A 27093-nucleotide genomic window follows, 5' to 3' on the forward strand; every position below is an offset into this window, starting at 1 on the left:
ATAATGGACGTAATTGTACCTTGAAACATTTTTCTGCCGTTGAAAGCCATGTTGCCATCTATTTGTGTACAAACTATTTGTGTCTATACCTATACAGCTTTCGACTCTTACCTCCCAGGCAAACGGAGAACTTGGAAAAGAGCAAAATAGAGCCAAATCTGCAGTGACATAATGGCAAGAATCAATATGACTTTTCCTTCCTAAATGGAAGATAATGGTATCACAATGGAGGCGTGGGGAGCTTGTCTACTCAGCCAGTCCTGATTGATCTGTTACTGCAAGAGTCACTTTGGGACCCGTGAGGTGTCTGGACACATTAGCCTCACTGTGTGTGAGCCAACGCACACACACACATTCACCCAGGGCTCACTGTGTCTCTTCAAACGCATTTCGTCGTCAGATCCTCTTACACAGTCATACATCATCATTATGTGTTGCACATATATTCCATTTCATGTGTTCCAGGTTTCATAGTATGTACATTAAATTACTTATTTATATCGCCTCCTTGCCATTAGCAATTTCCTGTATTCCTACACTCGTCTTTTGTTCTGAGCTCTAGATTTGCAGGCTATAACCCAAATCTCAGAAAATGTACAACAGTACACTCAAATGCCTTCTAATATTAATCATTTACATCTAAATGAAAGCATCTCTAGAGTAGCTAGAGCATATTAGAAATATATAAGGCCAATGTAGCCAGTTTTGGGCAAGTTGCTGAATAAAAGGTAATCATTGACTTTTGACTGTCACTTGAGATGTGCTTCAATTAAATAATGAATAACTTATTGAAAATAGAAGCACATTACTTAATTGTCATATTACTATTGATACTCAACTCAGCTGTGAAAGGTACCTAAAAACAACAAACTCCTAAGTCTTCACAGCCATGCACAACATTGTCAGTATTATATTAACAATATGTAGAAATAGAAAGCAAGTACAGTAGTTTAACAAGCAGCCAGCATTCAATTTGAAAGGTACATAATGAATATTAAAAGCTAGCTAGCGCCAATAAGTACACTCCTGACTCCTGAATGCACAGTAAAGTTACTAGTGGCTAAAGTTAGCAAGCCAGCATGTTTCCCTTCCTTCAGTCTCATGTTTTTCATGTTTCGGTCTGTTCATTGAATACATAAAGGAATCTAGCATCACCACATTACGGTTGTAATTGTGTTTTATCGTTCTGTTTCATTTCGTATCGCATCGCATCGCATCGCATCATAACATATACAAGCTTGAGGAAAAAAAATATTTTGGGCCACCACAACCTAATCAACCAAACATCAATCAACCTAATCTGTGCGTCCAGGTGAAAATGTGAACAAAACCGCTATTAAAGAAATTCCCTTAAGGCTTTTGTGAGTGATTTCATTCACAGGAATGGGATGGATTAACTGACAAAGGGGCTAAATTCTCACAAAAGAAAAAGTGAGCAAAGGTAAGAATCTACCATGGAAAAGGAGCTTGGAGTGGATATTATTGTAAAGCAAACAAAATTTGTCATGCAAACACTGTGTGTCTTGGCAGATCTGTTAATTAACATTTCCCATTGTGCTGATACAATCACAATCCCAGCAACATAGTGTCTTTGAAATGTACAGTGCTACAGTGCAAATTAGAAGCATGTGGACAGAATTTCAAGCAGACGTGGTTGTTATATGAAGAGTTCTTATGTAGCTGTACCCTAAGTATGACTTACTTTTGCCACCATAACTTATTATCATTTACAGTTTTCTGCAGGAGGAATATTTCTACATTTGTCAACAGGTGACATTCTAATTAAAGATGGATGGTGTTGTTACAGATAAATTACACCAGTCTAAATATAATCTATGCCATGTGACTGCTGAAGTAGCGTCTCCTTTTTCTTCCATGACAATAAAGAAAAAGTAGTTGGCCTTGAATTTTCCAACCACTTCTGGCCCATCTATTGTTTGGGAGGGTTTAAAGGCATCTTTGCTCTTCACATACCTTACCTGACAAGTCGCTCTCATTACCTGCAAAACTCCAATCAGCTGCACATTCTGCGCTGTACCCTGTTGAGATGGCTTGTGTTCTCTAAATTGCAGTGTATGACGAATACACTTTTTCTGCCTCGATGAGTCCACCATTAATAAAGGCCAGTTCTCAGTTCCATTTGTTTTTTTGCCTTGACTGACACTTTTATTCTCTGTGCGGCTCGAGTATCCAGCCTTAATAACAAAATGGGGACATATTTATAGGTTTATATGAACATTTCAAGGTTTATTTGATGTCTGTTTCATATCAAGCTGAGCGACGGCGAAACTTAATTAGACCCACCAAAAGGAGGAAATGAAACCCACTATGAGCAGTCATGAAGAAACAGAAACTGCTGTAGTGAGTTCTTTGGTGTTCCACTGGTCCACTGATGCCTCAGCGTATCCCTGATTGAGCATATTAATTTGCTCACAGGCACATTTTATTCAGCCAACATTTGTGTTACGGATGTTGTAATTGAATTGATATATTGGCCAGTTCAAGTGGCATTATGTTTTTGTTTGTAATCTGCTATATTTCAGCTTGGTTGCTAAAACACGTGTTACCTATGACAGAAATATATTCATCAACATTGCAAAAGGAAACTGCAGGTTTTGTATCAAGAGCAGCTGACTTTGAGGCAATCTGTATATTTGCTCTGTTTTGTACAATGAACTACAGACTTCCTGTGCATACTGTGTTCTCTGATGGCTAATCAATTGTCTTGTTACCTTTTTAATTAGGATATAGTAAAGTAAAATCAATTATCATGATGCAAAAAAAAAATTATGTCAAATGCAATTTTATTTGCCATATGGATGGTCTTCATACAGGCACACACACACAGAGGTGCAAGAGGCAAGCTGCATTTTTGCATCTCATGTACATAACTTTGCATGCAAGCAGCTGACACTGAAAAATCTATTCACAGGCAAATGTAATACAACGTATTAATGTAATGTATTGTAATGTATTACATATATGCATTTTATATACGAAGCTGCAGTCAGGACATGTTAAACTAAGGGTAAAGACTGATTCCGGTGCCTCTGAGAGTTCAGAACAAAACTCTTAAAGTGCAGATCATCAGTGTGTACAGCCTGTACCTTAGCCTTTATGACCCATGGTGGCCATGAAAGCCAACTGTTTTACCTGTTTTTATGTAAAAAATGAATACATAAATAAAAAACAAAAACATCTTTCAAAAAGATAAAGCTGACATAAAATTAACGTACTGTACTTGCTCACATAAAGATCCCTCCCACACATATTTTAAGACATACAAAGAACTTCTCTACAGTGTGTTTGACATGTTTTTTGTGTTTAAGCTTATAGTTACCACACACAAATCCTTAAAATGGTGCCGTTTCCTTTTCCCTCATTAAAAAATGTAACACATCCATTCTCACTGTAGGTACACTGGATGCTTCCAGTTTCAACATCACAGCTGTGTATACGAAATAGTGAACCAGGACTGGCTCCAAACTACTTGTGATGTCTCAAATCATGCTCATAAGCACATGCAAAATTGACACCTGACACACAAATTGACAACAGTTTTGAGACAAGTTATCCAGCTGCTACTTTTCTGTCTCATTTCAAAAGTAACGTGTGAAAAGCAGCAAGTTGTGTTTGAATTCAGATGACAGAGGTGGAGGACGATGCGGTGACAGAAAATACTAACAATAATGTATGGCTTCATTTGTCCTGCCTTGGTCTTTGAAAAAAGCGCCTCTCTTTTGTCATCACCTTCATTAATTCACCAACTTTGATAAGTGAAGGAAGGGGTAAGACAAGCGAGAAAGGACATTGCTCACAGAGAACAAAGTGAGAGTCAGCTTTCCCCCCTGTCCAACTTACAGTACACCAGAGAGAGGGAGGAAAACAACTTTCAACACATAAATATTTAAATGTTTCATTAGATGCTGTCTCGTGAGGTGACTAAGGAGAGCTTGGGGATTTAGCTCCAGCGGCAGGCCCAAAGTCAAACCCAGTCAAAGACGAATACATTCTGTCAATAAGAACAAGGGGCCTTTGGAGTTGGTGAATTATATATATGAATATGTAAATTAATCATATATGTACCTACAATAAAGCATCAGTATTTCTTAAAATATGCATATCTGACAAGCGATCAGCTATACATTGTGCAAGTGCAACACACAGACCTGCAAACAACTTTGTCTATAAGTTGTAATTCATGCATTTGTGTCTGTACATGTGTAATACATCAGGATATCATTTATGATGTGTATGTGACTTTCACAATAAAACTGCACAAAAGCATGAATACAGCATGTTGAATTTCTGAATGATTCAATAGAACTGTTTCATTTTGCATTTCATTTAAATTGTTATTATCGTTACTTTGTAAATAACTCACCACTCTCACAACATCACAGCAGACAGCAAACAGCAGACAGACAGTTATGGTAAGTTCCCACAGTAAGCGAGGCACATTTTTAAGTGTCATAGCTTACATGCATGTCAATGAAAAGATGTGAAAACACCAACAATGTCATCAAGGTTGAAAATATTACACTTTCAGCAAACCATTTGAGAAAAATAACGATATATTTGCATGTGTTGTCGGACTTTGCTGTATGTTTAGGTGATTCCCCCTTCTGGAGGAATAATCACCCATGAAAAATGTATTTTGCATTTGGTTTGAACACATATCAGAGACTATCTGGTGAAGTTGGTGGAGCATTTAGCAGCTAAAGAGCCAGATAATTCCTTCAGGAGTTGATTGAAACCAAAAATAAAGCTGAAAAGAAGACTGACTATTGGACTTCATCAGGTGGCCAACACATGATTCCAAATGAAAACTAATTTTGCTTTATAACTACTGGATTTGTTGCTAATTGAGCACCTGTTTGCTAACACAATCCCCTTATCAGCTTGAGAGGTGACGATATGTTAATGTTGTTTCCCAAATGTCCAAAAACAAAAAAAGAAAATGATTTCTTATTTACTTATTTGTAAAAACTGAAGCTTTATTAATGCCTTTTAACTGATCATGAATAAATCGTGATAAAATTATTTTCATCATTAGTAAAGCAACTTATTACATCGTATGCTCTATAAAGGACACCTTCCGCCAAATAAACACATTAGGTTGCAATAATGCAGTTTCATCGTCTCCTCAAGTCATTGTAAATATTTACTTATTATCTATACTTAACCATCCACACTTATTCTGTGTTCACATAGGTTCAGGCAGATGGTAGAAGCCGGAAGAATCTGGTTATCACAGGAATACAAAACAGTCGGAAAAAGGATGGCAAAAGGAATGTTGTATTTGTTAACAAAGATTGGCATTAAATATCTTAAATGGAATTCTTTTATGACTATTATTTCACTGAATCAGTGAGGGCGATGTAAAATGTGGTTGTGCTTTCCATAGCAGAGGACATCAAAAAGTAAAAGTGTTTTAACTCATGGACATTGCTGGTTTTCCCTGCCGGCATCACCTTATTTTACGTTCCCTAAATGATACCCTGTTTGTGGTCTGCCTGAATTCACGTGAACGCAGCATTATGCCTGCTCTAAATACTCCATGCATTCCAAAGATTCACAAATGTTCCTCTGCCTAAACCTCCGTATTCCCATACGTCACGTCTTGAATAAAGATGAGGAAAATGTCTGTTTCTACATAAGCCTGTCCGGGAGCAAAAACAGCAGATCCAAACTCCATAAATGTTGACAGACAAAGATTTTCAACTGATTCACATCTCTCTCTGGTCCTCTTCCTCTGTTTCTATGCCATATTAAACGAAACAACTACAGAGAAATAAAGAAAAAAAAGTCGAAGAGAAGTTTTGGTTTGAAAGGCCAATTATAATGAGTAACCACCTCTGTGTACATAAGCAGAGTTTAATCGTGGCCCTGGGCCACAGCCTCAATGGTGTCACAGTAATCTACTGTGATACCATTTAGAGTGTGATCTGCCATCCATTTCATAAAAATAACCTACTTCCACCATGCATTCATTAAGACGAAGCAACAACACACTTCTCAGTAGATTAACTGCTAATTCATATGCAGATTAAAGAGTATTATTTAGAGTGATGAAATGTAATTTGACAATTCATGTTGTAAAACAGAGTTAATAAGGTTGGCATAACAGAACAGTTATGTAAGAAGTACCAAACAGCAGGGCAAACTGTAATTAAAGCTAAACTGACACACACAAAAGTGTTTAATTGGTGTCGATTTATCTATAAATATGTATTGAAGAACTTAAATAAAAAGTCACAGTTTAATCAGACTGTGTTGTTTGTATAAGAAAACAACACAGATAGTGACATTATTAGATTTCTCCATTTGGTTGCTTCCTCCATCTCAGTCTGAACTTCTCATGGATCCCGTGGTCCTTCATTTGCTTCTCCATCTACAAGACCGAATAAAAAAAGGGATTGTGGACAACTTCTTCTAATAATGGGTGACAGAGTTGTCAGAAGACTTTATGTGGTTGACTTTGAACCATCAAGCCAAGCCAAAGTGAACTGAAAATCCTGGCACATCTAATCACGCACCCTTGACACAGTCCATAAATATATGCTTCTTTTCCTCGCCACTGAAATTGGGGTAACCCAACTGAAGGACTTCCCTAATTCTTGTTGTAAACTAGTTCAGTACCACGGAATTCCACAAACACTCGTGTCATGAATGTTTGCAGCTTCTGATTTTGAACCAGATTCAAATGAGAACCAGTTCTTTACAAAAGCTGGACACGCGTGAAAAAAGTTGTAGCGACTCCAGACAGCTAAATGATGGTTATTGGACCTCTGCAGCTCACTCTTCATCTCTGCTAACACAATCAGTATTCTAGCAAATTGTTTGATTTGTTCTGATAGTCAAACAAGTTCTAAACAATATTAAATTTTTGCAAGAAGTTCCTTTATTGCTTGCAAGCAAGAGTCACACATCAGCAGCACATAGATGATGACTGAAGAGAGGCAGTCTCTCGTCATCTTTTGTAATAACCTGAAACAACAAAGCATTATTCCAATCATCTTAACTCTTCACATAGCGCCACCGTTAGATCAAAATGTTTATTTGTCCAACACCTGCATATCTTATGACACTGTCTGTGTCTCTTGCTAACACTCAGATCAGAGGAGGGGTGAGACTTACGTGCTTCAAAACAGCGTCCTGCACTGCCGGATCATTCAGGTCCACAGATCCCTCAACATTCAGCACAACCTTAAGCAGCCTCATTAGAGGAACTGTGGGATATGGATAAAAGTCATTTGCTTTTTGTGCACTGATAATCATTTTAATGTCTGCAGAACCACTTATAACGGGGTTTTAAACAAAAGCTTCAACAAATCAGTTGTTATATTTCAGGTAAAGATATGTTCAATTTATTAGTACAATTGAAATTTAATGCTTACCAGAACAGATGAATGGAAATTTCATGCTACAGGAATAATCAGCCCAATGTCCCACCAGTGTACATACACATTGTTCAAATGCGCCATTAAGGCCCTCTCCACTCCCAAACCATCTGGACGAAGAGATACTCTGGTCACTCCACCTCCAGCTGTTAGCAGTATAATGAAGTCCAATCCATGCAAATCGGTCAGCACTTTCCATTATTTTTCTCACTCTTGCCCAGTCCTCTGCAGTTTCTATGCTCGCCAGGTCTGCGAAATTCTCTCTACAGTAAGTCTGAGCTTCAGTCCAGGTTTTCAACAGCTGTACATAGTGGTACTCTCTGGTGACACCCAATGAAGATCTCAGTAGTACTGAAAGAAATTGATTCAGTGACTGTTTGTAGAAGCTTGTATGACACATTCAGTCAGTGAATCCTAATAATACTACATGGATTAAAGTTCTCAGTCGCTATGACGGATTTCCATCATTCAAACTTCACAGAGGCGACTTGTGAGATCAGTGTAGATCGGTGGAGAACAAGTGTTGGCTGATTTTTATTGACACACTCTACAGCGAATGGTATCGCTAACAGCGTGTGTGTGCCTGACCAGTGACAGTGTAGCGACCCACACAGGGCGGGATCTAAACACGGAGCGGCGCTTAAGATTAGCTGCTTAGCTTAGTTACCATGGTTACAGGCACACCCTGAAACTTTATGATGATGATCAATAAGAAGTTTTTGGTAAGTTTGACTGTGCAAAATCATGAATGTAGCCTGATCGTAGCTCAATGCTGAAATCTTGTATTATAACATATAGAACAAATGTAAAGCCTCAGAGCTTCTTTGATAGTTCGATTTCATAAGTTGAAAATTACACTGAAAAGACAAAAGACATTTTAAGTGTGAATAGAACAGCTGTTCAGATCATCCTCCTGTAAAACAATGTTGGTCAAATATTTAAACTTGATGTCTGCATTAGAGAACATAGTGTGGGGTGAGGCTGTAAATCTTATCTTATTTTTTAGCCCTGTAACATGTTTCACAAATTGCAAATTAGGAATATGACTTGGCTACAGCTCGAAAAAACATTTCAGTCAAAAGATTTTTTTTTTTTTTTTTTGCTTTAATCCATGATACTAATACATTAGATAATGCTGTACTAACCTAAAAGCAGCAGGATCATCAATCTTGTCTTATCCATCGTTGTACTGTCACACTGTAAATAATGTTTGGAAAAATTTAAAACAGACCCTGAAACACAGGGATCCGTAATTTAGCCATTGCCCAGGGCAGGATCGTTAGTATCATGATCAGTTCTTACCTTCTGTCCCGAATGCCCAGGTCACTTTATCTTCCGAGCCCTTAAGCTTCAATACATTATGCAAACATGCAAATCATTGTGCAACATTTCCAACAGGAAGAACAGAGAAGCCTTCACAAATCCTGTCCTTTACCGATTCACAGGAGATGTAGAGGATTGTTTTGTGTTACGTTAAAAGTATCAATATCCAGTTTTATATATCTTTTTCTTTTCTTTTTTCAATTTTTGTGAGATTAAATATATTACATTTGTGTTGAACATATTTCTACTGAAGTTAGCATACTATCAGCTATCCCTGGGCCCGAAAACCTCCTTCTGTCTGTGGTCATAAGCTCCTGTGTTCTGATGGTATAAACACCAACACTCTCATGGTAGACGGCCAGCTGTGCAGCTAACTGAGCTGACAAGCCAACAGCAGCTACAGTTATGATTGTATAAAAAGAATATCCTTAGCAGCAGTTAGCAGTTATCCTGGTGATGTGCTTCCCCTATTTGTTCGGAGTATGAATTCAACATGGCTCATGGTTCTTGGATGTTTCGGTGTCATTTTCTAGCTTTTGTGCGATGAATACTCGGTTTGTTGAATTGCACTCCACAATGACTTGGGGATAGATGTCTGGTTAAGCTGTTGAAACTCCTGCACACATTTCTTTATAGATTATGCAAACCCAATGCATTCTGCACATATATACCACAAAATTGAACATTAAGCTCATCCCAAAAACTAAAGAGGTCAGTTGTTAATAAGGGTTGGAGAATCTTTGCATTGTATGATGAATAAAGACTATTCATCGCATATCTTTGTTTAAGTACAATAATAATTTCTGACCAAAATTTCCGTTAGATATTTTGACTTTTAAATCCTGATATTTAACCCTGACTGTGGAACTCAAAGCATTCTAAGGCTGGTTAAAGATGACCGATGCCAATGGACTGAAGTCTCATCCAAATCATACACAGAATCCCTTTAAAATCAGAATCCCAGGGGAAACGAACACATACCGTAAGTAACTGATTTGGATTTTTTGGTCAAGCTATGCCACAAGGGGGATGTCACTGATGATTAATTTACTCTGATCTGATGTGGACATCAGAGTCATTTTGACATGTAGAGAAACTGAAAACACAAGGCCTTTTTCATAAGATTTACATGTCAGGGATGTGAACTTGCAAATGATGGATGACTATTTTTCCTATTTAAATTTTGGCATGACCTTGAAGTGTTTTGCCAGTGCTTTGAAAAGAGTAATAAAGGACAAATAATCCATCCATCATGCTTGCCTAAAAATTATGTTCATAGTCTAAAAAAAAAATGATTTAACCAAATCCAGTGTTTGATGGAATATAAATGCTGCGAGGATCATGTTGACTGGCAACATTCTTTTGAGTGATAGAAGTGAAAGTGAGAGGAAAGAGAGTTGGTTGATGAGTGTACAAAGCACAGGGCTTGGACAGCAGAGAGCAGGGAATGCTCTAAATCCAGCACAAGTTAGTGAATCTAGTGAAGGGCTCATGGGAGTTGTCGTCTTCATTCTTTAACAACCACCATTGTCAATATTAATGTATCTGATGTGAACTCAGTCACAAATGTTCACAGGTGAGGTAACGTTTCAAATTTTTATTAATGTTGCATTTAATCACGTTCCCAGACTTCCTTCCTCACTCTCTGATATATCGTCTTGTGATTCCAGAGAAGTTTTAGCAACAGGCGTCTAAATGAAACCCACCATTCTCCTGAATAAAATTGTGGACTTCTCTGGCTTTGAACGAATGGGATAATATAAATACATGAAGTGTTGTAAAAAAAAATATACAACAAAGGTCATTTCTATAGATTGCAATGCTGAAATGTTTCATATCTTATCTTTAATCTTTATACATGTGTACAGATGCAGTACCATACGAGGTCACAGCCCTGAATTCTAGGTACATGTTTATTTGTCTCCCTGCATTCACATTCAAGTGTTTATGTATTTCCTGTGTGCCTGTGTGTGTACACAAGCCCTGGACGGAATTACAAGTAAATTGGATTCCTTCTTGTCCTTGGTAAGATATGCATGAGTAAGAAAAGAATAAAAAGAATCGATCTCCAAAATAATTCTCAAGTAGGGCCAGAGTGCAGCCAGCATGCTTTACATATAAAGCATATCCATTTTGTACTGTACGGCAACTGAAAGTTTGAGACCAAGAGTAATTTCTGTGCTTAAGAGGAACTGCGGTCCGTTTTTTTGGCCCGCAGTTTTCCCTGCATCAGCTCCCTGCCAATTGTTTCGGGTGGCGAAAAGCTTCTCAGACTAAATTACTACAGAATCAAACAATCCCCAGTCTTTGATTCTGTATATGATAAATGATTGATTATGGTCATTAGCGAGATAGAACGCTAAGCTCTCCTCTGCGCTCAAACTAATTGTGGTCTGTGAGGCTGGAAGTTCTTAGTGATCTGACTCAGGTAATTATGCCGCACTTTCATTTTCCCTCCGAGGTCTTGCAAGAGTCTTCTAGCCACGCGCCGAAATGACCTGGCATTACTGCTAATCTGTCCTCCAAAGCCACAGCTCTCCTCCTCTCTCCTCTAATAACATTCATTTGTTATCCTCTCCCTCACACAATCAGTTGAGGAGAGATTCTCTCTGCGGGTATTAGCCTAAAAAGTGAGGGCTGAGGGACGCAAGTCATCATTAGGGTAACTCAATTGGGAGTAATCCAGATTCAAAGAGACGGTGGACGGTGGTGCAGGAAGGGATCTAACTCGCAGGACAAATCTCGTGTAACTACCGCGGTGTGTCTCCAAATGTTGGGATTATCTCTGAGAGAGGAGAGGCACAGCACATTACGACTTAGGCCAGGATCACATAGAGCAGGATGTATTACTCTGATCAAAGCTCACAAATTTAAATGGACTGTCTGTAGCAATAATGATGAAGCGTGTATTAGAGATTTTACATTCTGTATTGATTAATTAAACAGGGATGTTTGTTTAATGCCAGTTTCCACCATTATTCAGCCCTACGATGCTTCCATAACACTCTGATGGGACACATACTTTATTTTAAGACTCTGAAATATAGCAAGTGGTAGAAATCAATTGTATTGAAATTCACGACAAGCCAGGTCAAGTCATCTCTGATTGTGTATCTTTTTGTGGCGCGAGAGGGATATTGTGGCAATGTTAGCCAGTGATAGGGGCAAGCTTAGTTTGAATTCCCATTCATCTTTGGTTTTAATGGAGAGAATCTGTCATGCAGATGCTTCTCTGTTATTATCGACTCTGTAGTTCTGTTGACCTCAGTCATCAGACCAGTGGTGGCTGGTCAAAACAGGGTAGAAGGGCGACCGAGCCACCAATCCCCACGTGAAGGAATAACATAGACTTATAAAAAAAAGTTGAAACTGCAGTAAAAATGTCTAGTAAAAATTTTTTCAGATATATCTGAACATCTTCTCTTGGGGTAGCAGCTCCCAACTCAAGAGATGTAATCTACCATTCTCCAGCAGTTTACCATGACCTCAGAGGTAGAAGAAGGGCACTGAAGTTTCCATGTCACACCTGTGTAACTTCACTATGTCAGGGTCAAACCTTGTCCTATGATAATAAATTCTCTATATTGACCAGAAAAATTAGATCACAGATACAAGCGGCTGAAATGAACTAGACTTTCAGTGTCAGGATGGAAGTTCAGAACAAAAACGCTGCTTCCTTTTCACTAAATGAACCAGTTAAGGTGGTTCAGACATCTGCATATGAGGATATTTCTTTTATTTCTTTTTTACCACAGGAAACAGGAACATGACTCGTGGATTGACAAGATAAACCAGTATTATGTAAGGTCCGCAACTAGAGTTCTGTGCTCCCTGCTCCAAGGGTAGAACTTTCTGATGGTCCAGAGTTTGCCACACTGAACATCACTGACAGGTCAAACCTTAAGGCTGCCATCATTTGCGATTCCTCAGTGGAAATGTGAAAATGTAATCGGGAATGCACACATGGGGGTTCAGTTCTCATGGCTCATAGGACCTGGAATTACTTGGTTGAAACAGGGCCTCTGCCTTATTATTCCAGATGTATTATTATGGATCCCTCTGCTTTTCTTGCTGAGACCCACCCTATCCTGTTTCTGATTGGTTGCCTTTGATGGTTTGGTTGTTAAGGTTTAGGCATAAGAAGTGACATTGGTTAGGGTTAGGCTAATGATATCAGGATAAGGCAATTGCAGACCGAGTAAGGCAGGTCACTGCAAAACAATTGTGACATCCAATCTGATGCATCCCAGACCCCATGTAACAGCCTGAAATGAATGGAGGGATGATCATCTTGGATAAACTTGGTGAGGGGAAATGAATGAGAAGTGTTCTCGCAGTAGGAGGCTTTATTTGTTCTGAGTGAGCTAAATAAGGGTTAATAAAGAGCCTCAAGCAACAATCATGTTACTCCATCATCATGAATGAAATGTAGTGTAATTCAGTTCAAATTTGCAACCCCGTCACTCGCTGCACACACAGAAGAATGCAGCAATCTCTCTCTTATGACATCAATGCAATTACCCTCACACCAAATCATCTCGTACATCTGCCATCCTACAGATGTCAGGGCACCTGCAGCTTCATACATCCCATTCATGACAATCCTGATCATTTGTTTATGTGCAGATTTGTCAGTGACTGTTGCTCCATTATTAGACATTGTCAGGAGCAACCCCAGAACTATACATCATTTGCTATATTACTATGAATTATGTATTAGTCTCATGTATGAGGCTGTGCATGCTTGTGAGGTCTCACGAGCTGGATGCGATGGCTGCAGCAGCAGAATGCTTATGAACGCGTCTGCCCCCTGACAATGGTTCATTTTGTGGTGATCACTGATTGTGATGTTGTTCACTCACCCGAGCACATGCAAGCATATGTACAGCCAAGACATGGACATCACTGATAAACCCTCAAGAGGGCTGTGGTCACATTTGAATGGCACTAATGCAGATTGTTATGCTCCCACTCACTATGCAATTTAATTTTGGCTCAGTATTGAGCAATTCATTCACTCTGGAAGCATACTGTATGCAACACAATACTGATAAGAAAATTAATGTTCCCATGTCTAATTTTCAGCAATACAACATAGCAATATTTCAATTACATTATTCAGCTGAGAAAAAAACAAACAGTAAAATTAGAAAAGACCGGGGATCCAATAAAATGGTAATCCTTGAGTTTTATTAAATCATTCATTATTTAAACATTTGATCAGACTCCGCATTTTGGGCTGCACAGTCACTGTTCAGTATTGGTATTCATCACTCTTGCGGTTTTGGCCACATTTTTTACTGGATTATCTTTGTGTTTTGATACATTTCCCCTACTAATTTAACATCTTTGACGTCTCTTCTCATGCAAACCACGCACTCTCTCTCACTCACTGTTTTTTTTGTTTTTTTGTTTTTTTTGTTTTTTTTTAATCAGGACTATTTTTGATTGCCAATATTTAAGCAGGGAGGTTTTAAGCTTCACCAGCTTTTTCTGGGCTTCCATCATATCCAACATCTAGTTACCATGCAACTGTTCCACACTATGACCAACTTTAATCCTGGCATTATTGTGTGTGCATAGAGGTTTTTTTTTCATTTGATATTTTTGAATTTGGTGATTTTATGTTCTTTGGGATATTTATAAGAATATCGTCAGTTTTGTGTCACAGTTAGGTTTAGGCAGCACAGCTACATGGATAGGTTTATGTTGCAATACTGTTTGGATGAGTTTTGGTAATATAACTACTAGTTTAGCTTTAACCAACAAACCCGCTTTGTTAGGTTTAGGCAACAAAACTACATGGTTAGGTTTAGGTAACAAAGCCACTTTGTTAAGTTTAGGCAGCAAAGTTACTTGTTAGGTTTTTGCAAAAGATCAAGGTTTGGATTAAAATAAAATAAATAAATACATAAATCACTCCCTCACCTTTGATTTTACATCTACACAAACAGCAATGTTAAACAAAATATTAAAAAAAAACCTCTTCATCCAATGTGAGCTAACAAGAACACACATCAGGCACACCCTTCCCATTCACTAACAGGTGTAGAAAAAGTGAGTAATTGTGAGTAAAAATGGGATGAGGCAATAAAATAATAGTCATGCCATCAAATTCTATTGACTGTTTAATATTCAAGCAAAGCCAAAGCTTCTACACAAGCTTTAGGTAACAACATCAGATTACAAATGGTGATGTTGCTGCACAGCTTGGCTGACCTTACTGTGATGTAGTGGCTCACTGGGGAGTCCAGGGATTTAGGCAGTGACTTACTGATGACCTTCCATTCCTTGAAAATCTCATTAAAGAACTCAATTTAAATTGGTAGCTCTCTCTGTAACTGAGTTTTCATCATGATAAAAAATACCCCCAACAGGAGCATCTCTAGCAAGACTTCATCACATATTTACAATCCTCTCATTTTCTCAAACATAGGCAAGCGCAGCTGAGGTTACAATCAGACATCATAGTAGGAAAAGCAGAGTCTTCAGAGAAATATCACGATGGCTCCATTCGATTCGAGGATCCCAGTAAGTCATGACAGTGTGACAGGGAGCCGGTATGCACAAAACAGGACCCTGAAGTGGTGACCTGCCAATATCGCTTCAGTGAAAAACTTTGATCCGTGATCCTTTGGAAACTGGAAAGTTCCCAGAAGAAACTACTTTTGTCGTTTTTGCCATGTTTTCTTGCTGATTTCACCACTTGAGCTGAAGCTTACCTCTCTGCTGTCCCTCTGGATATTTTAGGATCAAACAAGTACATGATGACAGGAGGACTTGTCGTATGACCTGGCAATATTTTTTATTTGTCTTTTGTGGCAATCCTCGCCAAAGGCTTGAAAGCGTCACTTCTTACATCTCCAGTGTGGGCCTGTGGCAGACCAGTGACGCCGATTCCATCTCCGGCTCTGTATTGTCACTTATCTCCTGCTGCCAGCAGACCAGGTATGACACTTTTCTTTTTTTTCCAGGGGTGATGAAATGATTTGACCGTGCCTTCAGTCCTTTCAGAATATCAACTGGCCTCTACCTTGCTCATCTCCTTTTTTTTCTCTGCACCTCTTTCGGGTTCAATATCTGGTTGGTGTATCAGACAGCGGGCTGCAAAGACAATCAAATGACATGGCTTCAGTGCCCATTACCGGGCTTCTGCCTCATTACTGAAATCCCTTTATGTAATCCTTACTTGATGAAAGCGTTAGCTAAATCAACAACAGAGATAAAAGCAGTCAAGCTTGTCAAATCATGTCTGTTTGGATGGCTTAAAACACCATCCAGCCAAGGCTAGCTGCGTGACAGGTACATGAACTGGCAAAGAAGATAAGACTACCATTAAATTCCTGCTGAAGTTTTCAGAAGTGTGCTCAACATCAAGCTGTATTTATGCAAGCTGGAGATCGTGTTCGACTGCACAAAATTTTCGCCAGTTGCGTCATCATCTTGTGGAATTTCTCTCTGCACATTAAATAAAGCGGAGATGCAACACAAATTGCATCGGAGGAGAGGACATTGCTCCGGACACCACTTGTGTCACTCTCGCTTGCACAATATCAAAGACATTAATACAGTACATTCAGATATGTACTCATTGTCATTGTTTTGCATCATCACTCAAAGATGTTGTCTTGCAATTTTCACATCTCTCAGAGCTCAGCATTATGTGATTTTGTATCAAACAGTAATAGATGCACACTCTTGGAAAAGAATTGTTAAGGTATCAATGGTCATTTTCAACTACCACTGCAATGTGTGAACTTCTTTTGTTGATAAGACACAAATATTTCGTATTGTCTGTCCAGTATTTTATATTTCCAACAATTTCTGACTCCAGAATGTTAGCATGCTGATGTCTATTTCAGACATTGGCTGTGATAAACATTGCACGGTCCATGCTGAACATCAGCATATTAGTATTGTAATTTGAGCATGTTGGCTACATTAAGCTCCCAGAAACGCTAGAATAGCTTTAGTAGCTTTGTCTTGGGCTCAGTCTCATGTCCAATTTTGACCCCTACCCCTAGTGGTTGAAATCTCCCCCTATGAAATAGATCAACCCCTCAAGACCTTCATGCTTCATCCGCCGCGTTTGATGGCATTTATGTAAACAGACGCTATTGGACTTTTCCAACATGCTGCAGTGATTCCTCTCATGTACTGTGGCAATCCTGCTATTATCACAATGGCATTTTCCATTTATCTGATGGAGATAGGAAAGCCTGGATGCTCGCAATTCATTCACGCTATCAATCAAGTCACCAAATACAAAAATGAAACAGCAGACTGCTTCATTAACTGGCCACACAACTCATGCAGCTGCCGTTCCGGACGGTAATGATATTAGAGGAGCGGTACCGAGTGCAGCAACTTCACTGCTGGGCTTTGGTTAAATTTCGAGGATCACATGCCATCATGGGGAGGAATACAACATTGAATCATGGTGAGAACAGCAATAACGATAATTGCAAGACATCAGCAAACTCGCAGTGACTGTTTTATGCTTCTTATCAACAAAAGAACCATAATTCATTGAAACAACCGAACATTCTGATAACCCTCAGTTGTGAGGAGAACAAAGCAAGAACCAAGCAAATTGGAAGGCTAGCGCTAAGTGGTTTATTTGAATTAAGCCTTGTTGTATTTTCACATATGGATCCTAAGATGTGTGGATCTTAAATGCATTTCTTTCAGAATATTTCTTGATGGTGCCTGTGGTGTTTGTAATTTACCCCTGTATGATCAACTCTGACTCTGAGGTTTGAGTCACTGAGAGTTTGGACACAACCATGTGCAACCAAAAGTTGTGATTCAGATACAGCCTGCAGAGTGAAGAGCAGCAAGAGAGTCCGTTGCCATGTGCACAGGCAATTGAAATGAGTCTGTCTGCATATCCCGGGGAACACAAACACATACTTTCTAGTCATAAATGTATTTCCTGGAGCAGAGGGTCAGCCATGTTGCAGATGAGCAGTGGAGCAGTTATAGGGGTTCAGTACCTGGAGCGAGACACAATGAATGGGATGGGGTTTCTCTGTCTCTCTCTCTCTCTCTCTCTCTCTCTCTCTCTCTCTCTCTCTCTCTCTCTCTCTCTGTCTGTTCTCTATGTCTCTCTGTCATCGTGATGTGTCTGTCTCCCTCTGGCTGTCAGCTCCAGGTGAGACAGGTGACTGCTGTTCCTTTCTTTTTACTACATCCACCCATATGGGATGGTATATCCAGACAGAATGATGACACATATCTCCATGGAAACGCTGCTTTATCCATCCCCTAACCAAATTCTGTATCATCTCTCTCTCTCTCTCTCTCTCTCTCTCTCTCTCTCTCTCTCTCTCTCTCTCTCATGGTGTGCCACCTTCCACAGAAGATTGAAAACCCTTGAATGTCCGGACCCCTGCAGGGAGCCCTCGATCTGCATAAAAAAACGTTCCCTCTCCGACCCACGACAACACCCACACACACACACACACACACACACACACACACACACACACACACACACACACACTTGTGCTACTTAATAAATTGTGTTCAGCTACTGGCCTGCTGTGCCCCGTGGGTCAGTTTGTGGAGCAAAGAGACATTAATCATTCTGCACGAGTGCGTGTAAGCAAACACTGGCTGCACATCTTGTGTGTGTGTGTGTGTGTGTGTGTGTGTGTGGGTGTGTGTGTGTGTGTGAGTGTGTGTGTGGGGGGGGTGTTTGTACAATATGTCTCTAAGTTTATTTTCTAAATGTATAGCCCTACCCCTCTATATATGTTCATGTACTCTTTGTTTGTATATGTATGTGTATGCATGGGTGACACTACTTCTGTTCAAACTAAGACATCTGTGTGTGTGTGTGTGTGTGTGTGTGTGTGTGTGTGTGTGTGTGTGTGTGTGTGTGTGTGTGTGTGTGCGTGTGTTTTATTGTGTGTCTGAGGTAAATGTCGATCGACCTGTCTGCCTGCCCTCAGGCCTCTTTCTCCATCCCCCTTTACAGCGAGCCTGTATCTCTCCACCACAGCTTTATTGCTTTTTTCTCTCCTCCCTCTCTTTACTTCCCTCTCATTTGTGTGACACTTTGTGCGCCTTTGTCCTCCCAGTTTTGCTTGTACAATTCATTCTGCTCCCCTCTGGAACCTTTTTTTTTTTTTTTTCCTCTTTTTTCACCTTCCCTCAATCTCACTCCCTCACATGCATTATCTATTAGCTGTGGCTTGTCAGGGCTCCAGTCCTGTGTAATGGGAGACAGGCGGGCAGATTGCGCAGCATCACATTAATTTGCCGTGGCTAACTGTTCGTACATCGGAGTAGAAATCAATGTGCCACCCCCAACCTTTATCTCCCCAGCGTCATCACCGCTGACACCAGTACACCAGCCCTTTCCAGCACCCACAGTGCCTTTTATCTGCCAGCTAAAACTCACATCACCAGAACCGGTCTTCAGGAGTTTTCCTCCTGCAAAATATGTCAGGTTTCTCCCTAACAAAGCAGCTATATTGTCACAAGGATTACAATATCACTTTTTAGCCTGGCTCTATGGACAGGCAGTGTCAGTATTTTGGTCTGTCCACCGTTTTGTGACTTGCTTAGATAACTCGACAGATAGCGAATGGATTGTCATTTGGGGACAAAAATCGTCTCCATGGGATGAATCCAAATGACTTTGATGAGTTTTCCACCTTTCATTACCATAAGGTTGATATTTTTGCTTTTTAGGGACAGGACTTGACAACTATTAGATTAATTGCTACAAAATTTGGTACAGATGTTCAGCGTTCCCAAAGGTCATAATCAGTCATAATATCAGTGATGCCCTCACTTTTTCCTTTACACCAGCACTGGGTTCACAGGTTTGCTCGTGAGTGAAATATCTTAACAACTGTTGAATGGATTGTCATGAGATTTGGGACAAAGATCAGTGGTCCCAGAGGATGAATCCTAATGTTTTAGGACTAGGTTTATCACCTGACTTCTCTGCCTTTTATCACCTTGAGGTTTACTATTTTACATTTAAGGACATTTCCTGAATTATATTGAATTGCAGCAAAACTTGGTACAGATGTTCAACGTTCCCAAAGGATGAGTCATTACACATTTGGTTGTCCACAATTATTCTTTAGTGCCACCATGAAGTTGATCTTTTTGTTTTGGTAGTTCCATCTCAGAAATTATTCAATGGATTGTTGGGGATTTAAGCTCAGACTTCCATGATGCAAAGTGGATGAATCCTGACCCCATCCTCTCAAAGTTTTCACTTACTCCATGAAACATCTCAACATCTGCATGATGGATTGGCTCAAAATTGTAGATGTTTATGTTTGCCAGTAACCTGATGCACCAGATGGTTTGTTTCACAAAATTGTTGTTCCACAAAACCATCTGGAGAGGCGCCACAGGGAACTGTTTGGAAAAGGGCAGGCACTTTCAAAAAATACTTGGCAGGTGATCGGAGGAACCATCTGTCTATCACCGTCTATCACAGGCTAACTTCAGCCAATCAGATCAGCATTAGGAGAGTGCTACCGCCAGGAGATCCACTTAGTAAAACAAACTCTCTGAGACCAGTCGAAGAGAAGAGCGAAACAATCTTCTCCATCCTGAAAGCCTCCAGTGTCTTTGCTCTTCTTTCAGTTAAAAATACCCTCCAGTTCTGATTTCACTGATGCTATAGATGCTACACTACCCTCTTGAGTTGCTGCCACTGCTGTATCAGAGTGGTTTTGCTGGTCATAGCATCTAAAACACACCTGTTTCTTATCGGGGTGTGATGGTTTTAGTAAAGTAAATATCGTGAAAAAATGGCAAGATGGATTTGCAAGTTCATATGATCATGTAAGATCTCCCAAATCCAACTACCCCAAAAGATTAGGTTGCCAGACAATGAGTTCTAAGTGAAACTGCAAAAGCTTGTTCATTGATCGATTAATGTCCATCAACAGAAAGGTAATCAGCGGTTATTTAGATAATCAAAGAATCATTTAAGTCATTTTTCAAGAAACAACAGAAAATAAATTCAAATTTGAGGATTCCTAACTTTTCCTTGGGAATTAAAGTGTTGGTTGAACAAAAATGTAATGATAACACCTTCCAACAATTCAAGACAACAGTTGTCTGATTAATCTTGAAGTGTGGAAATTGTAACCCTAATCAGTCCATGATGTTATTGACCCCCTGACTTTTTTCTCTATGGCCACCATCAGGTTGAAATTTCCCAGGTAGCAAAATTGTTTTGTCTTAGAACTGGCCCATAGCCATGATGGCAGTTAGGCGGTCCACTCCTGTGTAGCAGATCTGAGGCACATGTAGGCCATACTGTGTATGCCAAGAGCGAACTGAATAAACCAGAACTGTCCCAACACTGGGCCTCAGTTCATTTTTTATTCCGGTGGGCTGGATTTCGGCCAAACTTGGGCAAGTTCTTGTTTATTCAGTTTGCCCTCTGCTGATGTGGCCTTGTTATGGCCCGCTTTGGGCTTCATTCCACGAGGGATGTGGGCCGGATGCACGTGTCTGATACAATTTTGTAATCTGAGAACTGAGTTTGGGTGAAATGCCTTTACAAGTATTAAATATATTGCCATGACATTTTTTTGTAAAGATGTGTATGTCCCTGAAGTGAAAAAACACAATTATCTCAATTTGCTTCTACTGTCATCATCAATAAAATGTTTCCAGTCCTTTGCTTCATGACCAAATACCTGTAAAAGTAATAACAGTCCCCTCAGCCGCAGCTGTACTTTGAGTTTATTGTGTCACACTCTACACTACACTTGATACACTGGCCAGACATCTGCATGTTAGCGTTGTCAGTGCATTCATATCAGCATTAAGCTCAAAGCTTGGCCTGGCTGTGGACTCTGTCTTGTTCTACAGTCAGCAGGTAAACACTTCTTCTTCACTGTTTATCCGTAGACTCCCTCTGATCAGTAATTCTTCCACACACTTATGTTTTTTTCATTATGCAAAGTTGCCAGTTGCATCGTCTCACACCTTCAAAAGTAAGGATGATTTAGTTTGCTTGCCTGCGAATGATCAAGGGAACCAAACAGCGTTGATGTCCAACGTTCTTGTCATCCTGTCCCTCGATATAATCAAAGTAGTTGGAATACTTTCACTGAGTAAGACTAATTATGCTGGAGACATATCAGGAGACAGAGGCCACATTCTGATACTAACAACACATTTCTAACAAGTATTACTGAAAATGAAACTCATTACACTCTTAAAATGGGAAAGAAATATAATTACTGTACCATCAAGCTAGGATGTTATGCTCTTTGCTCGTTGTGCTTTGTGCGTGAGAGCTTTCAAGTGTGTTAACTATGTGTCACTTGTCCTTCCGTGGAAGAGATGTTTTGATGAAGCATCAAACACCTCTCCACATGACCCGCTTATCAATAAAGGCTTTTTAATCAGAGAGGACTGCATGAAAGGCACGAAGTATTTCAGCTTTTGTTGTGTGTTTCTTTCTTGCTAAGCCATCAAACCGTACGAGGCCCAAGATGTTACAACATGAAAACCTCTGGCATTTTTTGTTTATTTTATCTCCTCGTGTGGAAGGAGTGGGGATGAAGGCAGATGCCAAGTTAGGAGCTGAGCTTACTTCCCAGCCCTATTCCGTTTGAAGTGAATTAAAGAATGTCTCTTCATCATTTTTTTTTTTTTTTGTAATGAAATATTTAATTCCACCAAGACTGAGAAGAGATTAATTAAAATGGTGACTTGCAAGCGAAATGTCCTTTTCTTCTTCCCCCTTTCATTTTATTGTCTGTGATTAGGAATGTTCTCTCGTACTCCGGGAACACAGGGAATATTCTCAGCTAACTAGAAACTTCTGTCTGAGAGCCTGAGCTGATTTTAGAAATGCTGACTTATTGATGTGTTTTCTTCGTGTCAATTATTTATGGCCTTTGAAATGCATCACTCCGTGGTTTATATTTCAGCAGGTCTGAGGCCAACTTGTTAACAGTGCTGTAAACTTGTGTCCGAAATCAGAATCAGGACCAAGGACAGATCCTACTAACAGTAATCCTTAAACTTTGTCAGAGCTCCATGACTTTTGAGAATGTTCTACGTATTAATAGTATATGTGTGTTCCTACTTGATAGTAGCATCTGCTGCAGAATCTTCCTCAGAATATAATAAAAGAGTGCAACTGACGGAGCTGCCAGTTTTGTGGAAGTTTAAATTGGCCTTTGTCCCAGAATAAACTAGTGTGGCACTCAGTAGAGCACATACCTCCACCAAGGCCAGACAGTTCCCTTTCCCGTACTCACTCATAGATGCCAGTCACCTAAATAGGCCTGATTTGTTTCATTAAGATCCATGCATTATACCCTGAGATGGAAATGTCAAGAAACACCCTATCTCTAATAAAGTGAGAAAAGACTCTGGATCCGTCCCTTAGTTGATGGGATCTATTCTGGGCTGAGACCCACCGTCCGCCAGAGTTTAGTTTAAATCCATCCAGTAGTTTCTATGTGATCCAGTTGACAAACCAACCAAACAAACAAACCATAATAATACTCATACATATCATACCTCTTCCTCATACATCTGCTGCTGAGTCTGAAGCCAAATTAGTGTTTGTCTACTGATTTTCTTTGTTTTTTTTATTTGTCGAACAATCGTGTAGTCTATAAAATATCAGAAGACAGTGAAAAATGCTCGTTTTTGTCCAAACAACTCATCAAAATAGGCAACAACAGTGAATTCTGGCATTTTTTGCTGAAAAAAATAACTATGATTAATCAATCGTGGAAACATTGTGTATTAACTTTCTGTCAAAACAGAAATCAGTCAACAAAAAATGTCAGCCCCGTCTGTGATGTATAAATCTTTCATCCGCTTTCTTCTTCTCATTTTCAGCTGTTCCGCAAGTCTGTTTATTGATGTAAAGTTGGAGAAATCTAACATGTCTGTCATCTGACAGCCACAGGGACATTAATTAGACTTTTATTTAGACTGAGCGCAGCCCTGGATTAAGATAATGCATGTGCAGGCAATGATGTGGGGTTTCAGCTTCAGAAATGAGAGACGATGAAATATGATCCAGGATGTCCATTTTCAGGAATAAATCTATGAATCTGAAGGATTATCGGATGCCAAAACACTGTTTATAATAAACAGGATTTATATCTCTGGAAAGTTATCACAATGATAAACTTTATATCTTCCGACGTGGCAGTAGAACTACAATGTCACACAAAGTCATCTACCAGGAATGTGTGCTCGCCCATGTTTGATTGGTTACTGCAGCAAGTAGCCAGCTGACATTGCATAGCAGTTTTTTCCAGCAACATTTTAGTCAGCACCCCTGTCTCGGCATCCCCTGTGTGTCAGCAGAGTCTAGTGCACTTCAAATGAATGAGGGGCTAAAATTATGGCTAATGGTCTGAATGTGGCCTTACTTGTCATTTTCGATGACAAGAATGACTTCCACTCTCCATTTATAAATACAATCTATGTGCAACTAGCAGTCTGAACAGGGAGCTCAGAGCACCGGCAATAATTGGTGTTTTCATCGCTACCACAGGAGCTTCGGAGAGAATACATATTGTCAAAACTGTTATTTTTCACATTCTATTCATTCTACATATCTATTCTATTCTATCACATTCATTTTGGAATGCTCTCAATTTAAAATTATTTCAAATTGCACCATTAAGCGGGCTGTCGGTACACCTGTAACATTACGATGTCACGACCATACAGTCACCACCCTTGGCCACGCTCCTAGCACCGCTGTTGTTGCAAAACCACTGGCAAACCCTGTGAGTGGTGCCTCCTCAAGCCTGTGAGAGCTGACCAATAAGAGAAGACTGGGCTTTTAGGGAGGGGGGGCTAAACCACTGGCACATTTTCCGAAATAGTTTCATTTGTTTTGTTTTAAAAGGATGGCATAAAGGAGCTCAAAAGGAGGAGAGCTCAGTTACCTACCTTAAACCCACCTGTACTCCTTTCTGTCCCATGGTTTGTCTGGCATGCTCCCTCTCTTTTTCATTCATGTCAATGTATCAGAACCCAATATAGTGCAGCGACCATGATCCCTCACCCGCTTCCCACAATGGTATTATAAATTGAATCATAGAAAACTGGCAGTTGATTTACATTTAGGCAATATGTGAAATCACCAACCTCGTGTTTTTTTTTTGTTGAAGAAAGGAGGTAAAGGAGGTAAATTCAGGCAGCCATTTTAAAATGAGTTCCCCAAACTAACTTTGAAAGTGCTGATGAAATATGAGCACATCAAATGTGAGTTTTAGATGAATGAGATGCACTTGCTTTGAAATAACATCATGGAAAATGACAAATTGTTTGTAGGCTAATGTGTGATGCAGGGTTTTTCTACCTGCAGGTAAACTTGTGTTTTTTATCCGTGCACCCTGGCCACGATTATATTTGTAATACAAACTGAATTATTTGTGATAGTATTTTCAATATGGAATGTTTCCTGCATCTTTCGCCCCCATATTGCGTCAAATCGCATTTTGATTACGTGATGAACCGCACACCAACTCCACACCTAATATTTATTTTTATGCGATAAGTATAATAAGACCTTTCAGTTACAGAATTTGCATATTGTTAGTATGTACTGTGAAGAGTTCAGACATCATCATATGAATTTCGTGGCTGTATGGAAGCACAGTGCTGCACGATGACTGACTTTCTCTGCATATCATCAACCATCCACTTCGCACCGCACACACACACATACGCACACACACACACACATAGACACACAGACTCACGTCCCCGGTACACTCATGCATCAGAATGAGAAACGGCAAGGTGTCCTAATCTTAACGGGAGGGAGTGGGGGCATTTGTAATTTCTTATTCGCCGCTAATTACCGCGGTAACAAGACCCAGGAGAAGTGACGGCTGCTGGTTTAGACGTCTGCCGGCTTGACAGCAGGGTTAATTAACAGCCTTCCACCAAGATTAAGATGGGACAAAAACTAAATAGATCAAGATACACACTCGCGGACACACACACACGTACTCGAGCACATGCACACTTAAGCATGCACTTATGCAGGCATGCACACACACACACACACACACACACACACACACTAAACAGCCCTTCCACCAAGAGCTTAGATTAAGATAGCCACACTGTCCCATCTATTTCGGCAGGAAATTAGCCTCCCACTCAGTTGGACAGGCTCGGCAGACATGGGGCCATTCGCCTCTGAACTAATGCGTGCATTCATACACCTGTGTGACTTATTGATACTGGCACATGCATGGGAGGATAATTTTGTTGATCCTCTGAATATGGCTCACGAGAGAAAGCAGGGAGAGTAAATGGCATTAAGGGGCTGCCAGCTACATGGCTACAAACTCTTTAATGCTCGTGTTATATTCCCCGCTGAGCACATACAATGATCCTATCCATCTTACCGCTCACTGTAATGTCATAAAGTGTGTCTCTGGGTCTGAAAGATTTGTCTAAGCTTGCCTAATATGTCCCCATCTCCACCCAGCCTGGTGGAGGGAGCAGTCATGCAGACACACACCCGGGCTCTCAGTGCCAGGTTAATGTGGCACCATATTCATTGGGCTGTGGCGTGTGCAGCCTCCCTTACCAGCTGTCCTAATGTAACTCCTTTAGAAGAAGACTCCATTTGGACACAGAGCCTGTATGAATAAAAGAAAGCACTTCCTCCCGCGCTGCCTCTCCTTGCTGCTATCTTTGGCCTGCAGGGTCAGGAGATTGGAACCTGGAGACATACTGTTGGTGTGTTTTGCCCCACGGGGACACGGCAGAGTTGGAGAGAGGGGAAGAGAAAGACAGGAGGAGAGAGTGAGTCGGTCAGCAACATGTCAGTTTTTCGCGTGGTGTAGACAGACGTAAGTAGACAATGTGTCAAACATTTCAAAACTCAACTTCAAGTGCTCTGTGTTTCATAAACATGGCATCATGCAAATGCCTACGAATTCATCCTGAATACATGTGGCTCATTAATGTAGCTATCATTGTAAAACTGCCAATGCTAGACACGTTGTTAAGGGAGTAAATGACCATGCACTAAGGTATATGTGCAAATAATGAGGTGATGGGTACATGCCTCCCTGGAGTTTCATTTTCATAAGGTCACTTACCAGGATAGGCTGAACATACATGGTGACTGCTCATCTTATGGTCAGGTACTGTTGCCATGGTCACCAGTAGTATTAATATGCTGCTGAATGATTGTTAATTGACCAACTGCCTCAGCTGCTGTTGATGGGTCGGACAAGCAACATGGTGACGCTGGTCCTGTTTAGTCGGCTGCTGCAGTTTAGTTTCCAGGCTTTAATAAGCTGACGGCAAGGTATCACAGTACATGATGGAGGGATATATTCACAGTGTTTGACAAGCAAGTCAGAAT

General features: G+C 40.1%; 1 long non-coding RNA gene across 1 annotated transcript; it reads right to left on the reverse strand.

Annotated features, from left to right (window-relative positions):
* Positions 1-15343: 15343 nt before the first annotated feature.
* On the reverse strand, positions 15344-26867 carry LOC119017255. Its single transcript, XR_005074368.1, has 3 exons — positions 26825-26867; positions 26308-26453; positions 15344-15830 (listed from the first exon to the last, which is right to left on the reverse strand). It is a non-coding gene; the product is annotated as an uncharacterized LOC119017255 (long non-coding RNA).
* Between the last annotated feature and the right edge of the window lie 226 nt (positions 26868-27093).

This window comes from Acanthopagrus latus, chromosome 3, assembly GCF_904848185.1.
Source record: "Acanthopagrus latus isolate v.2019 chromosome 3, fAcaLat1.1, whole genome shotgun sequence".
NCBI classification, from domain to species: Eukaryota; Metazoa; Chordata; class Actinopteri; order Spariformes; family Sparidae; genus Acanthopagrus; species Acanthopagrus latus.